The sequence below is a fragment of the Marmota marmota genome, unplaced genomic scaffold, assembly GCF_001458135.2.
Source record: "Marmota marmota marmota unplaced genomic scaffold, marMar, whole genome shotgun sequence".
Classification (NCBI taxonomy): domain Eukaryota; kingdom Metazoa; phylum Chordata; class Mammalia; order Rodentia; family Sciuridae; genus Marmota; species Marmota marmota.
Window position 1 is genome coordinate 1,087,061 of NW_026000173.1, and position 16,445 is coordinate 1,103,505.

Below are 16,445 nucleotides of genomic sequence, written 5' to 3' on the forward strand. Positions count from 1 at the left end.
GCTAGGCCTGCCCAGCAGAGATAATAGAGGGGCAAGGACAGATCTGGCCCATGGCAGCAGTGAGTTTGTGGTGTGGTAACATCACCAGGAACCACTTCGTGTCATTTTTTTCTGCAGTGGTCCTCCATGTGAGCTATTACACTGAGTCCCTTGACAATTTCATGATGGTGATGGCATGAATGTCTACATTACAGTGATGGGGAAACAGACTTTGTGAATCTCCCACTCTCCCAAACAGATTCAGGATGTGACCCCAAGCCAGTGAAGCTCCATGGGGCCCAACTGACAAGGGGATACACTGAATGCCATGGCATGGACCTCTTGCTGTGCACTTTTGTGATCTTTTGCTCATAGCGCACACAGAGTGGGTATGTTCTGCCCAGGTAGGCTGGTCCTCATCCTTTGGAGAGCTGAGGGTCCAGGGCCAGTCTTTCCCCACCCTGCACCCAGCCCAGGTTGTGGGGATGGTTCTGCACCCTGAGCTGTGTGAGGGCAGAAGAAAAATCACAATGCATATTTGTTAAAAAAAAAAAAAAAAAGTGTTTTTTTTAATGTAAAAACAGTTTGCAAAATGCTTATTTTATATTTTTATTTATGTATTCTACATAATAGCAGTGTTCATTCTGATATAGTACTGAATGTATATAACATAATTTGTACCATTACCATACCCAGTGTTGGAGCAGGCCCAAATGTCTGTAGTTAGACTCCCTCTGTGAGACTTCTGGTAGGCTGTTATGCTTTTAGTGTGTAGCCAGGGCTGGGAACAGGCTATGTTATTGTCAGTCAAGGTCTGAAACACTCTTGATTCAGCATATGCTCTAGAGGTCATAAATATTTGCTTGTGAGTATGAGCCCACTAATGTAACCTGTTGCCAGTGTGCCTTCTTTGTTTGGCCTGTATCTAATAGGAAACTATGGAAAATACTTGGGGGTAACTGTGTCTTGCATTTCTTCCACCTGTGGAGCCCCAAACCTTGTTTCCTGGGTCTGAGCCATCACAGGACAATTGTTCATTTTAATTCCCATAAAGGCAAGGACAGTGTGCAGAACAATAGAAAAATAACTGGTTGATCTCAGGTTACTTAAGGTTACCTTTTCTGTAAATGTTAAAAGAGGGACATTCATGATGCCAATTACAATTGGTCGTTGGGAGATATTGTTCTCTCTCTGCTGATGTCTGTGGGACTTTTGGACTTTATCTTGAATAATTCCTATTTTTACTCCTTCTTCCTTTCCTTTCTTTCCTTTTTTCTTTCTTGGATGACTTCTTGTTTATTTGTGTACTGCCTATTTTTCAGTGTTAGAGACTGGTCCCATGGTTTTGCCAAAGCTAAGCATGCACTCTACATCTGAGCTACATATCCAGCCCACTGCAGGAACTTAGTCCTTTAAAAGAAAATTCCTCAGACTAATGAAGTTCAGTAAAGTTTTATGTCTGTTTTTTTTTTGTTGTTGTTTTGTACCAGGGATTTAACGCAAGTGTGCTCAACTACTGAACCACATCCTCAGCTTTTTTTATTTTTCTATTTTGAGACAATGTCTTGATAAGTTGCTTAGGGCCTCACTAAATTGCTGAGGCTGGCTTTGAACTAGAGATCTGCTGCTCAGGCTCCTGAGCCTCTGGGATTACAGGCCTGTTCCATGGCTGAATTTTAGTGAAGTTTACCTGAGCAAAAAACAACAGAGGAAAACAAAGTAAAACATGTTTTAGGGGCTGGGGATGTGGCTCAAGCGGTAGCGCGCTCGCCTGGCATGCGTGCAGCCCGGGTTCGATCCTCAGCACCACATACAAACAAAGATGTTGTGTCCACCGAAAACTAAAAAAGAAAATAAATATTAAAATTCTTAAAAAAAAAAAAAAGAGAGAGAGAGAGAGAGAAAAGGTTAAAAAACAAACCAAAACATTTTTTAACCTGGCAGCTCCCAGAAACAATACTACTTCTGGGACTTCAGCCAATCACCTAATCAGATAGCTTTTAGAGAAAAACAGAGGGAAGCCTTAGAAAACAAATTGGCTACAGCTTAGTCAACCCGTCAGTTGGTTACAATTGAACTAATTAATGGTTATAGGGCCTCCCAATCAACAAAAGCTATTGCTCATTAAACTCTGTATTGACTTGGCCTATTGGGCCCAATACATATGCTCACTCCAAACCCAATTCCTCCTGCCAATTTCAGGAGTCCTAAGCAACGGCCTCACATAATTGTCTTTAACAACACAAAAATGAGATTTTTTTTTTTTTCACTTATGGGCTAGGGATTGATCCCAGGGTGAAAATTATGGTTTTGTTGTTGTTTTTCTGTTTGTTTTTTGTTTTGTTTTGTGGACCTGGGGTTTGAACAACCCAGGGCCTGGTGCTCATGCATTCTATCACTGAGTTGCACCTCCAGCTCCTTACTATTGAGTTTTAAGAATTCTTTCTATAGTTGGCTACCTTTGCACTGCTGCGCTGCCTGCAAGATATACCAGCCTGGAGCCTCACTTTTTCCTAACAGTTGATGTAGGAGAACCACAGGCGAGTGGCAGAGTACTCGGTGGAGAGATGTGGATGTCTGGTCAGGGACTGTATTTGCATCCCTGCACCTGGGCTAAAGCAACAACACTCTGGTCCTGCCTCTGTGAGTCCTGGACTGACCCGCATAACCACTTTTCCCACCACTATGTCTAGCCACCAACTCGCTTGGCTATTATTCACCAATGGGGTGAGCCTGTGATGAAGTTCAAGCCCAACCAGACATGGACCTAGGAAAACAAGGTCTTTAAAGAAGAGGCTGCCTACCTGGGCTTCCAGAGTGTGCAGAGGGACAAAGTGCTGTTGGTGAGTACCCAGACTAGCCTATTGTCCCAGCAGGTGACCTGCTGGTGCTGCTGTGAGGGAAGTTTATGAGGAGACTTGATCCAAGGAAAATCACAAAGACTCCTAGGTATATATGTGAGTCACTGACATATTAGAATATTGGGAAGATCCTGTTAACATAGGAAGGGAGAATGGTTCAAAGTAGCAGAAGCAACCAAAGTCTCCAGTGTCAGAAACCTATATATGCAGAGTATCTGGAAAAACTAAAGCTGGGTTGTTCCCCAACCAATGAAAACTCTGTAATCCCTTCCCTTCCACAAAACAATGCCTTATTTGTGACTGCTGCACAGACCTCTGAGTTGCCACCTAGTATAAGAGAATTGGGAAGCCTTCCCACACCATGTGTGATCTTACAGGGAGAAGCTTCTTCACTTTCCTTCCTAAACATCTTATTGATGCTCACAAACTGCCTAAATTTGCTATGCAGGGGTTTCATACAATTTGCACGTTTTTCAAATGCTTTCAAGTCTTGTTTTAAAAAAAAAAAATAGTATAAAATATTTTAATAATCCAAAGCCATGTGGAATTTTTCTAGATGCCTTAACTGTGGCCCTTTATGTTATTTTTGTCATTTTGTTGTCAGAGCATTATCTTTCAAGTTTTTATTGTCCATTTGACTTCAGTATTTTACTTTGTCATATCAAAATTGTGGATATATTCTCCCTAAATCATTTTCTCATGTTTAGCCTTAACATGTGCATCCAATTTTTCTGTGGTGGGAATTTATGGAAAAAATATTCTTGGTATTAAATCCATCCATTTCAGAACTTGTTTAATAGTATCTGAATTTTCATTCATAAATTGCACATTTGAGCCATCTCTCTAAATATGGTCTTGTGACTATTTTGGTGAAGGACTTCATTTTGCTGTTTGGAAAATTTGTCAGCTCATTTGAATTTTCATAACTGATATGTGTTACTGCCATCCTGATATGAGTATTTCACCTAAAGCGCAATAGTAATTTAACATAAAATATTATTCTAGAGAGTTAGTAAATTTAGAGAGAGATTATCACAATGCATGCATTATATACATGCTAATCATGAAAACTGTATTCACAGAATTCATGTAACATGCTCAGTTGACAATTCCCTTTATAATCTCTCTTTACATAGAATACCTTAGAATCATTATTCCCTCAATTTAAATTGTTCTTAAAAACATATTTTCAGTTTTTAATTTGTTAAAATATTCTGTTAAACCTGCATGTTTACCAATAACCACAGCACTAGAGTCTCACCCTCAGGGCCAGTCAGTGGTAGCTGCCCCACAGTGGATTATAATGGCCACTTTGCTGTTCAGCAGCTGTTCGGGGTTTAGGATTTTCAAATCACCTTTGACTGTCTCTCTTTTTTTTTTTTTTCAGGTTGTCAATTAGTACTTTTTGTCATATATCTAAACTTTAAGGCATTGGAACACACTTGAGCTAAGAATTATTTCATTTTACCCTTTTCACTCACCTAAAATCTCATCTAAAACACATAAGTATCTGGTCTGAAACTCCAGGAGGTCAAGAAGTGAGGGGGGAGGGGAAGACTCCATCAAGATGTGCATTTGGAAGAGTGAAAGATTACTTTTTTTGAGAGAGAGAGAGAGAGAGAGAATTTTAATATTTATTCATTTTTTTAGTTTTCGGCAGTCATAACATCTTTATTTGTATGTGGTGCTGAGGATCGAACCTGGCCCGAATGTATGCCAGGCGAGCGCGCTACCGATTGAGCCACATCCCCAGCCCCTGAAAGATTACTTTTAAGGTTGACATTAGCCTTTTGTGACTATTGTAACTGGTGAGCATAAAGTACAAAAAGTATATTTGCTCTATATAATTGTTAACCTTCAAAAATACAATTGCTGCTAAAAATAAAGTTCTTATATATATGTCAAGAAAATTGGTGCCCTGTTTTGAAAATGAGCTTTTGTGCCATAAGTGCAGCTGAACTAAATATAAACATTAATTCACAAAATAATGCTGTCAATAAAATGAGTAAAGTAGAAATATTGACTTTGTTTCGATCTATTATTAAATAACCAATATTTGGTTAAAAGGTTACTTTTAACCAGTAACCCTACATTCTAAATTATGTAGTATAATCAAATATAATTATCCAGAGTTTTTTTGTAGTTTTCTTTGTGCTGATATTATGTATTCTGGGTGCTTTTTAAAAAGGAAACATGCTAAATCCCTAATATTAACACTTTATTTTTTTTTTTTTAATATTTATTTTTTTTCAGTTTTCGGCGGACACAACATCTTTGTTTGTATGTGGTGCTGAGGATCGAACCCGGGCCGCACACATGCCAGGCGAGCGCGCTACCGCTTGAGCCACATCCCCAGCCCCAATATTAACACTTTATATCATCACAAATGTACTAAGATTTTTTCCTCCATAATCTCTAAAATTTATCTAAACACAGCAGAGAAACTGGTTTGATTTTGTATATAAGACTGCTTCCAACAGAAATGCTGTCACAAGTATTTGATTTTTTGTATATATATATATTTTGTATATGATTTTCTTAGATGTAATAATGCATGGACTTATTTTATGAATTCTCATATATAATTGAGGGGAGGTACTGAGGATTGAATCCAGAGGTGCTTTACAACTGAGCTACATCCTCACCCCTTTCATATTTTATCTTAAGACAGGGTCTCACTAGGTTGCTTAGGACCTCACTGAATTGAAGAAGCTATTTCTCAAACTTGTGATCCTCCTCTCTCCCAAGCTGCTGTGATTACACACCTGTACCACCATACCTAGATTGGACTAAGTATTTGACATGAAAAAAAAAAAAAAGCATATGATACTAATGTGAAACATCTCTTGAAAGCTAGCCTGTAAATATTTCTGTATAATTTTTTTTGGTGAGAAATATTTTGGTCTAAGTAGTGCCATCAGAATTGTCTTCAGTGTTGTTTAGCAAATCAACTGTTTTTAGTCATGCAAATAGTGAAAATTTATACAATAGTACAGAATGATTTAGAGTTTTCACTTTTAAGTTTTATTGCTGTTCTTCTGGAACCCACTTTAACAAAATTAGAGGAAAGTCCCAAGGAGGTTTATTTAAGACAGTCTTTTCTGGTTAAATAGTTAAATTTATTGAAGATAACCATAATGTCTACTATCTCAACCCTCCAAAGTTTGCAGACTGTCATTTGTGCTTATTTGTGATGTAGTTGAATAAAATTGAGCAGCTAAATTTTTCAATTGCATACTCCTCATTTGAAAAACAAAATAAGTAGTTATTGTAAGTTGACTTGAAAATAAAGTAGAGGGCTTGGGTTGTGTCTCAGCAGTAGAGCACTCACTTAGCATGTGCAAGGCCCTGGGTTTGATCCTTAGCACCACATAAAAATAAAATAAAAAAATAAAGATATTGTGTCCAACCATGACAAAAAAATAAATATTAAAAAAAAGAAAAAGAAAGTAGAAACCAATATTTGGCTCTTAATCTCCGAGTCAGTCTGAATCCAGGGAACAGGGAACTTCTCTAAAGAGCTTTGCAACTCTGGGCCACATAACCTCAGGATCAGGGAGATTAATGAGACCACTGGAGAATGAAAAGTCAATCAGTGCACTTGCTGTGAAGAGGAGGTTCACTGGAGAAGGGAGACATCCCTGATGCTTTCAAGGGAATCCACATGGTCAGCAAGACCTGGACCCATCCTAGCACAAATGGCACTAGCGGAGCTAAGAAACTGCTCTCAAGTTCCCCCCAAGAGTGACCCCTGTGGGAACTCAGTCGACTCTTAATAATAGATCGAAACAAAGTCAATTTTGACCAGCTTGATCTTAAATACCTAGCAAAAACAGTTAAACCAAAACACAGCCATTCCTAAGCATTGAAAAAAAAAAAAAAGGAAATGACAATTAAATGTAACTTAAGATATACACTTGTGCTAGCCCCCAAGAATATTAAGACTGGAGACTACGAAAGAGAGATTCTTAGGAAGGAATGCCTAATAATTATCAAGAGAAACTGCCAGAGCCAGATATTCCTAACCTACAAAAGTAGGCTTTATGTTCACTGGTATGATTATCCAGCCCTAAGTAACAAAAATAGATATTTGACAAAATCAGATGACATTAAATATCCTAACTACATCTTGAGGGGGTAAACATCTGTAACATTAAAAGTTAAATGTTGTGTTTACATTCCTGAAAACTCTGGCTATGTTAAAGATTTATATTCCCAAATAAAGGCCTTGTCCTCTCCAACCTTGTTATGGGGACAACCGCTCCGCCATCACACCTTCTGGCAAGAAATTACTGGCTTCTCTCATTTAATACCAGGTTTTCTAGGCCTAATAAACAGCTTATTGGTAAGTCTCTACTCGTGAGCCCTTGAAACAAACCAGCTATTCAATTTGTTTCCCTACTAGCCGCCGTGGGGTTACAGCAGGCCTAGCCACTGGAAGGGCAGGAATAACCACACACATTACCTATTTTCATCAGCTCTCCAATCAGCTGATAGGGGATATCCTGCAGGTAGCGGAGTCTATACTAACCCTCCAGAATCAACTGGAATCCTCAGCCTCTATGGTCCTTGTCATGATTGGCAAAAGGTGCGACTTCTGCACTCCAGGGGGAGAAATAAAGAATGTCCACACATTTCTGCCTTAGTCAGTGCTTCATTCACTCAAGTCACAATACAATTTCACTCTATAATAGATTCTTAATCAAGAAAAAGACAATCCTTAATGCTAGGCACTGCAACAGACATAATCAATTCACAGCAAACAATTTTAGGTTAATTCTAAGCACTGCAAACACACTTAATCATGACAGGCTAAGGACAGATATTCCCTCTGCATGCTAAGTTCAAGTGTCAGATCAAAAGTCTCAAATCTTAGGCTTTAAGTCCAGCAGATACACACTCAGACCATGGTGATCAGGTCAGGAACTGAGGCAGGCTTCTCCTGGGGTGGAGCTGACAGCTGGCTGAGGAGAGGGTTGTAGGGAGAAGTTGCAGCTCTCACCAGGATCAAGATGTGGCTGTAGAGTTTGAGAGCAGTAAGGAAAATGCAGAGGATCAGCAAACGGTGAAAAATGTTGGGATGTCAGTCCAGGTCCTCATCAGGCTTTCAGTGTGAGGGCATCAGTATTGGCTGGCTGAATGTCTGTTCATTTGCTCTATTATTCACACAAAATTTGGGGGCTTTTGACCCCCCTTTCAATCCATATTAGCTGCCATATCAGCTGATCTCTCAGTGACATCATTTACCTTGGGGTTAAAACATCTGCTCTGGTGGTCCACACCCTAATCTTTCCCTCTTATCAGGTGCCTTTCCCTCTTATCAGGGCAGGACAGCCTGCCAGAGGCTTTACTCTGAGTTTATCAGGGTGGGGAGAAGTGACTTTTTTGTGCCTGAGGAGCCATACTTAGGGCTCCATTAGGCGTGCCTGGTGAGACTGAAGGTTTCAAACTGGAGTTTTTAAAATGGAATTACTTAGGCTCAGGCCTAAGGCCATGGACTTTGTGTCTTTTCACTTGACTTTTTGTTTTTTTTTTTTTTTTGGGTACCAAGGATTGAACTGTTCTACAGTTCTACAAAACTGCTGTGGACTGGACCTATTAATAGTAGAGAACGGATGCCTCTGCCTATACCTACAGGAGTGTTGTTTTTATGTCAACCAGTAGTGAAGGACAAGATCCACTACAACAGCAGCTAGAAAAGAGGAAACAGCAACTAGGCTAACAGTTCCCTTGGGGAATGTTAGGTCAAGTATGACTTCTCCCCCTCACAGGACTCCTATTAGTCCTCTTTATGTTTCTCCTAATAGGACCATGCCTGTTAAACTGCCTACAGAAATTACTGCAAGATCAGATACACAAATTCACCAACCAGTCAATTGAATACTTTTTTTTTTTTTTATTTTCCCAAATACTTCTTCAAGATTACCAGCCCCTGATGCCCAAGACAGAGACCTACGACTCATGGTCAATTCCTCTGACTCCAGAGACTTTGCCCCCACCTAAAACCCTCCCTGATCCCCTTTACAGGAATGAGATTCTTCACCTCTAACCAGCAGGAAGAAGCTACAGAAGAAAGACTATCATCCTCACTCCCCACCCCCCATAAAAACAAAAAGGGAGGAATATTGGCATCAGATCCACCATTTTAGGCCAGGAGCCATTTTTATCTAGGGACTCCTCTAAGTTTTGATTTACAAGCCATTTTATTCAGGGATTCCCAGGTTTCAACTTAAGAGCCATTTTATCTAGAGATCCTGAGGCAATGCTGCTTAGCCTCCAGGAAGAACATATGCCTGCTGAAGAGTTGACCCCACCCCAGCCCATGATGTACCCCTGAGCATGCTTGTGAAATTCCTCTTGCAGGCTACAAAGCTGCCTTGTGAGTTCCGAAAGGCTGCTGCTCTTCTTGGAGGGACAGCCTTGTCAGTTTGCTCCATGCTCTAACAATCTTTCGAGTGGGATTCCGGTGTGTGGTGTGGTCCTTGGACTTTCTGTGGACTTTGTGTCTTTTCACCTTGACTTTTTTTTTTTGGTACCAGGGATTAAACTCAAGGACGCTTAACACTGAGCCACATCCCCAGCCCTTTTTACTTTTTATTTTTGAAACAGAGTTTCCCTAGGTTGCTTACAGCCTCACTAGGTTGCTTTTCATTAAATACTTTTTTTTTTAGCAAGGAGAGGGAATACTGGGGGAAAATACAGGGCCTGGTATATGTTAGGAAAGTGTTCTCCCACTGAGCTATATCCCCAACCCCTGTGATTTTTTTTTTTAATATTTATTTATTTATTTATTTATACTATCAATTTAACACAGGAGCATTTAACCATTGAACTACATCCCCAACCCTTTTTTAATTTTTGAGACAGGTTCTCATTAAGTTACTTAGGGCCTAAATTGATGAGGCTGGCCTCAAACTTGTGATCTGAGCCTACTGCTTCACCCGGCCAAGGTGCCTGGCTAAAATTAATTTATTTACTTATTTTATTTTGACTGGGTCTTGCTAAATTTCCCAGGCTGGACTTGAACTTGAAATCCTCCTCTCTCAGCCTCCCAACTCACTGGGATTACAGGCATGAGCCACCTCTCCAGGCTTTTTTTATTTTGAGACAGGGTCTCACTATGTTGCTGAGGGTCTTGCTTAATTGCTGAGGCTGGCCTAAAACTTGCAATCCTGATTTATTCTTCTGAGTCACTGGGATTACAGGTGTGTACCACTGTACCTCACCCCTGTATCATTTTATTAGGGTAATAATCCTATCATAAAAGATACAGCCCTCAAACCTCATCTAAACTTATTTCTTCCCAAAGCAGTTAGGTTTCCATCTCCAAATAGCACCACATGGGGGTTAGAGCTTCAACTTAAGAATTTTAGGGTGGCACAATTTAGTTTATAACAATAACTCCAATTCTGTGTATATACAGTTGTGAACACCATCTAAGATACCATCTCCTACTACTAGGTTTATCAGTTCAGCAAAGTTGATTTGTTCCTTTATTTTAAAAATTCCTCTGTTGGGAATGGGGGTCTATCTCAGTGGTAGAGTGTGTGCTGAGCATATGTGAGGCCCTGGGTTAATCTGGAGCACCACAAAATCAACAAATTAATAAATAAATCTTTATTTGATCTTCATGTGGGAGTCATCTCAACATGATAAGGAAAACTGTTTTTAACATTGATACCATGGAGGAATAAAGGGGAAAATTATTATTATTATTATTATTATTATTAGTAGTAGTAGTAGTAGTAGTAGTGTTAGGTACCAGCAATTGGACCCAGGAGAGCTTAACGACTGAGCCACAACCCCTACCATTTTTATTTTTTGAGGCAGGGTCTCACTAAGTTGCTTAGGGCCTTGCTAAATTGCTGAGGCTGGCTCTGGATTTGTGATCCTCACTTAGCCTCCTCAGATTACAGCCACTGGGATTACAGGCATCCATTACCACACCCAGTATAAAGAAAATTATTTAATCATTCTTCCCTTTGCCACCTTTTACATTTTTTTGTATGACCTTGGAAATTTCTCTACTCTCCTTTTAGTAAGTGAGTATTAAAACTTGTTCTGTTATTTGATATTGTGATTACAAATAGAGTTTTTCATGTGTGTGTACATGGGCACGCGTGTACACATACTGGGGATGGAACCCAGGGCCTGAGTGCACACTAGGCAAGCACTGTATTACTGAGCTCCACCCCAACCCATGATTAAAAATAGAAATTAATCATCTGTGAGGAAGTTATTGAATATATCTTCCTATATTGAATGAAAACATGTTGATAATAATGTCTTCAGTCTTTCCAGTTTCTAAGAAGCAGAATTATTACTAAAGTTAAATTTTGCTTTACTTTTCACAGTCAAGGAAAATCAACAAAGTGGCTTAAGTATGATTATTTATTTACTTGGGAGGAAAGAGGACATGTAGAAACTTAAAAAAGCTTTTTGTTGTTTCAGTGCTCGGGATTTGAACCAAGGACCTCATACATGCTAAACAATCTCTCTACTACTGAGCTACTTTCTCAGCACAAGATACAGGAGTTTGACTTAATTTAGCCCCAAATAAGAATGATAAGACACATAAGAATTAAGTAAAGATAAGCCAAAGATTAGCTCTGCTTCATGTGCATACCAATCAACAGAAGTGACCTTTTTTTTTTTTACAATCTATGTACATATTATATTCTTTTTTATTCTAGCTTTTTATATATGACAGCAGAATGCAATTCAATTCATATTACACAAATAGAGCACAATTTTTCATGTCCTGGTTGTACACAAAGTAGAGTCACACCATTCGTATTTTCATACATGTACTTAGGGTAATGATGTCTATCTCATTCCACCATCTTTCCTACCCCCATGTCCCTTCCCTTACCCTCTCTCCACTTTGCCCAATCTAAAGTTCATGTATTCCTCCCATGCTGCTCCCCCATCCCCATTATGAATCAGCAGGAAGTAACCATTTTTAATGAAAGTGTGGGGTGTAGCTCAGTGATACAGCGCTTGACTAATATGCATAAGACACTGAGTTTACTCCCCAATTCCACAAAAATAAAAGAAAGAAAAGAAAAAGAAAAATGAAAACTAATTATTCTTTCTCTTTCCCAGTGATTCATAATCATTCTATGCATTGGAAAATTGGCAAGAGGCTGTCCAAGTTAAAAGAGTTTCAAAAATTTCCAAGTCTAACTTATGAAAAAGAAAAAGGTATGGCTCTGCAAATGATCCACAAAACTTCCTGTGAATCCAATTCCTGATCAGATGTTTTTTATCTTTTGCATTGAAATTTTCAAATCCCAGGCTGGTTTATACTATGGCTCTCTTCAACTACCTACTTAAATATCCTAGGGGGATAATTGATCAGATTGTCCAGGATCAGGGACTGCCTCAGCCTAGAGCAGAAGTGAAAAAGAGGGGAGTCACACCTAAAAAATGCTTCAATGGCCTCATCCTCTAAAGAAAGAAACTCCAAACTATAAGATAGACAATGATGGCTGGGATGTAGCTCAGTGGTAGAGAGCTTGCCTGGCATTCACAAGACCCTGAGTTGGACTCCCAGAACTGCAAAATAATAAAAGAATAAAATAACTCAATCTTGACTCCTAGAGAGAAACCTGTAAAAGATGAAGCAACAAGAGTTTCTTCCTCAATTCACTATAAAATAGGAGACAAAATAGGCTATGGTAAAATAGGGGAAGAGAGAATGGTTTGCTTTTTAATTTTTGTTCTTTTTTTCACATTTGCTTTAACAGTGGTTAAATAGCAAAGCACCCTTACTATGAAACCAGTCAGTCCAGTTAGATTTATGGGGTCAAAAAAATTCTAACTTTTCACATAAGCTTATTAGTATGCATTTGGGGAGTGGTGGAATAAACTGAAAAACTCCAAATTCATCTTCCATGATGCTGTTAGAGAAGTCAAATTTAAGTTATGTAACCCCAGAATGGAGATTTAGCTCAGTGATAGAGCTCTGGGCACTGGGCACTGGGTTCAAGCCTCGGTACTGAAAAATAAATAAATAAATAAATATATATATATATATATATAAAAGCTCTAATAAAATAAGTCCATAAAAAATGTCTTAAGACCCTGTCTCAAAAAGTAAAAGTAAAAATGGGAGGGGATATATGGCTCAGTGATTAATCATGTCTGAGTTCAATCTCTGGTACCAAAAAAAAAAAAAAAAATAGAAAGAAAGAAAAATAAAAGAAAATGTCTTAGGACTGGGAACATAGTTGTGTTGTAAAACCTATGCTTTCCTAGCAGGCATAAGGCTCTGAGTTCAATCCCCACTCATCAATAAATAAGTAAATAATAATTATTGTTATCTACTTTGTAATAACATATAGCTAACATTATGTTTCATACAAAACAAAAACTAAAATACTGCCATGTGCACCCCTATAATCCCAGCTCAAGAGGCTGAGACAGGAGGATGGCGAGTTCAAAGCCAGGCTTAGCAATTTAGCAAGGCCCTAAGCAAATCAGCAAGACTCTGTTTCTTAAAAAAAAAAAAAAAAAAAAGCTGAGGATATACTCAGTGGTTAAGTTCAATCTCAGTAACAAAAATAAAATAAAATACAAGGCATTATATTACTTTAGAAAAGGTATTTACAGTGATACAATTAACTGTAATTTGGAAATACAGTTAGCTTGATTTATAAAATAATTAATTGGAAAAAATATGTAAAAATTCAGAAATTCTGCCAAATGTGACATGTCCCACACCATAATCCCAGCAACTCTGGAGGATGAGGCAGGAGGATCAAAAGTTCAAGGCCAGCCTGCACAATTTAGTGAGATCCTGTTCAAAAAATAAAAATTAGGGCTGAGAATGTGTCTCAGTGGTGGTGTACCCCTGGATTCAGTCCTCTGTACCTCCTCCCCCAAAAAATCTGAATTACACTAATTTTGATAAACATGATCAAAAAAAATTTTTTTTATTTTGGGTACTGAGGATTGAATGCTTTACCACTGAGCCACTTTCCAGTCCTTTTTTTTATTTTTAGACAAGGTCTTACTAAGTTACTCAGAGACTTGCTAAATTGCTGAGGCTGGCTTTGAACTTTCGAGCTCCTGCCTTGGCCTCCTGAGTCTCTGGAATTACAGGCGTGTGCTACTGAGGCTGGCACATGATCAAAATTTTAATGAAAAAAGGAAGGAAAAAACAAATGCCAAATATTTTTTCTGATATAGGGGGGTGACTCATAGTGGGGTAGAGAGGGAGAGCATGGGAGGAATAGATTAATTCTAGATAGGGAAGAGAGATGGGAGGGAAAGGAAGGGGGCAGGGGATTAGCAAGGATGGTGGAATGTGATGGTCATCATTATACAAAGTACATGTATGAAGACTTGAATTGGGTGTCAACATACCTTACATACAAACAGAGATATAAAAAATTGTGGTATATATGTGTATTAAGAATTGTAATGCAAAAAAAAAAAAAAAAACCCAAAAAGCAAACAAAAAAAAACAAAGTACATGTATAATGGCATAAATTGGCGTGAACATACTTTATATACTGAGATACAAAAACATGTGCTCCTTCTCAACTGCAAGCTGTTTCCCATGTTTCCCTGCCCCACTTCACCCCCTTGGGGGCTGCTCAAGGGTAGGTGGGCATGGGTGGTTGGAGGGTTTTTTTTACCCAGGCTCTGAAAGGACACCAAACTGTTCTGCTGGCTCCCTGCCCCTCCAGATTGCCTGGTGATCTATTTTGTTTCCTTTTGTGTTTCTTTTTCTGTTTTGAGTGTCTTTCTTTGCAGGTTTCTGTAGCAGGAAGATCTCTGTTCAGCTCCCAGTGGCTCCAGTGTAAATTCCCCTTCCCCCTGGGGAAATGCACTACCTTGTTTTGGGGGGTTTTGGGGGGGGTTTGTTTTTCAGTTTTTGTTTTGTTTTGTTTTTTTCCTTTGCCCTTTTTTCCCTTTTATTTGGAGGGAATGGGAGGAAGTGGGAATGGGGAGATGGGAAGTGGATTTTGTTTATTTTTTTAGCTCATTTCCAGGGGGTGGGAATTTTTTTTTAAATATGTGTCATGAATAAAGTTGTTTTTGAAAATAAAAAAAAAATGTGCTCTATATGTGTAATAAGAATTGTAATGCATTCCACTGTTGTCGTGTATTTTAAAAATAATAATAATAAAATAAATAAATAAAAGAATCCAAATAAATAAATAAAAGAGTCAAAGAAAAAAAAGAAAAGAAAAAGAAAAATGAAGGTATATATTTTAAACATTAATTGGTCTAACAGCTAGCATATTATTTTATTGTTGGAAATTAAAAATAGACATTAGAAACAGTGAAATAAGAAAATTGACTCTAACTGGCCTAAATATTTCCTATGATTGATAAAATAGGTTTTAATTACTTATTAAATAATGCACATTGAAAGATAATAACATAGACCAGGATGTGGTAGCTCATGCATGTAGTAAATCCTCCGCCTTCTGAAGAGGAGGATTACAGGCACATACTACCATGCTTAGCTTGAAGCTTTCTTCCTTAAAACGCGCAAATTTATAGAGCCTTGGAGATTATCATAGTACCAACCATCTTCAAACTTTTACATGCATACTAAAACCCCCAAATTTTAGCTGTTATTTCAAACAAATTATATTCCAGAACCTAGAGCATAATTTAATCCAGATACAAATTTTTATGGCCACTTTAAATTTCTAGCAGCAAAATGGTATCTAAAGGAATTAGAAAATGGAGGAGAAAGTAATTATGCCAGGTGATCCTGCAGGCAATCCAGAGTGCAAAGAAAGCCTTTAGGGGATAAACAGAGTCCTTTGAATATATAAAGGGGGAAATCCATCTTTAGATAAGGGCCTGGCTGTACACCTTTATTTATTTATTTTTTTTAAAATTTTTTATTGTTGGTTGTTCAAAACATTACATAGTTCTTGATATATCATATTTCACACTTTGATTCAAGTGGGTTATGAGCTCCCATTTTTACCCCATATACAGATTGCAGAATCACATCAGTTACACATCCATTGATTTACATATTGCCATACTAGTGTCTGTTGTGTTCTGCTGCCTTTGATCTTCTTTTGAGGGACATTTGGGTCCATTCAGGTATTCTCAGCAGACACTTATCTAGAGTTACTATGCTAAAGACTCTGATCTTCCCTGGTGAAGAATATGTCTCCTCCCACTATGTTGTCTTACTATGAACATTGTCTTTCCTCAAGTTTTGAATTTTTCAGGCCTTAAGAAACTAGTTTTATTTTAATAACAGTATTCCTTTCCATTCTGTGCTACTCTACTTCTAAGACTGTCCAGCTGTAATTTCAACCTACTGAAATTGTTTCTTTTCCTTCTGTTTTGTTTAGTTTAAAACTGTAGATTGCACCTAGGGATGCTTAACCACTAAGCCACATCCCCAGCCTTTTTAATTTTTTTTTTTTTCCAGACAAGGTGCTGGGAGCCATTAGCCAAGTAGGTATGACAATTTCCTTGCCAGCGTACCCCATGTTGCAGTGACATTGAATGTAGGTGACCTTGCTCAAGGACCAAGGCGGATTAGGGCGTTCCCGGTTTAGGTTCCAGGTTTAAGGTTTAAGATTATTCCTGCTGGGAATAGGGCGTATCCTGCTGCCT

At 38.4% G+C, this 16,445-nt stretch overlaps 1 pseudogene; it reads left to right on the forward strand.

Annotated features, from left to right (window-relative positions):
- The first annotated feature begins 2,717 nt into the window (after positions 1 to 2,717).
- Positions 2,718 to 9,223, forward strand: LOC125611947 (annotated as a pseudogene).
- The last annotated feature ends 7,222 nt before the right edge of the window (positions 9,224 to 16,445 follow it).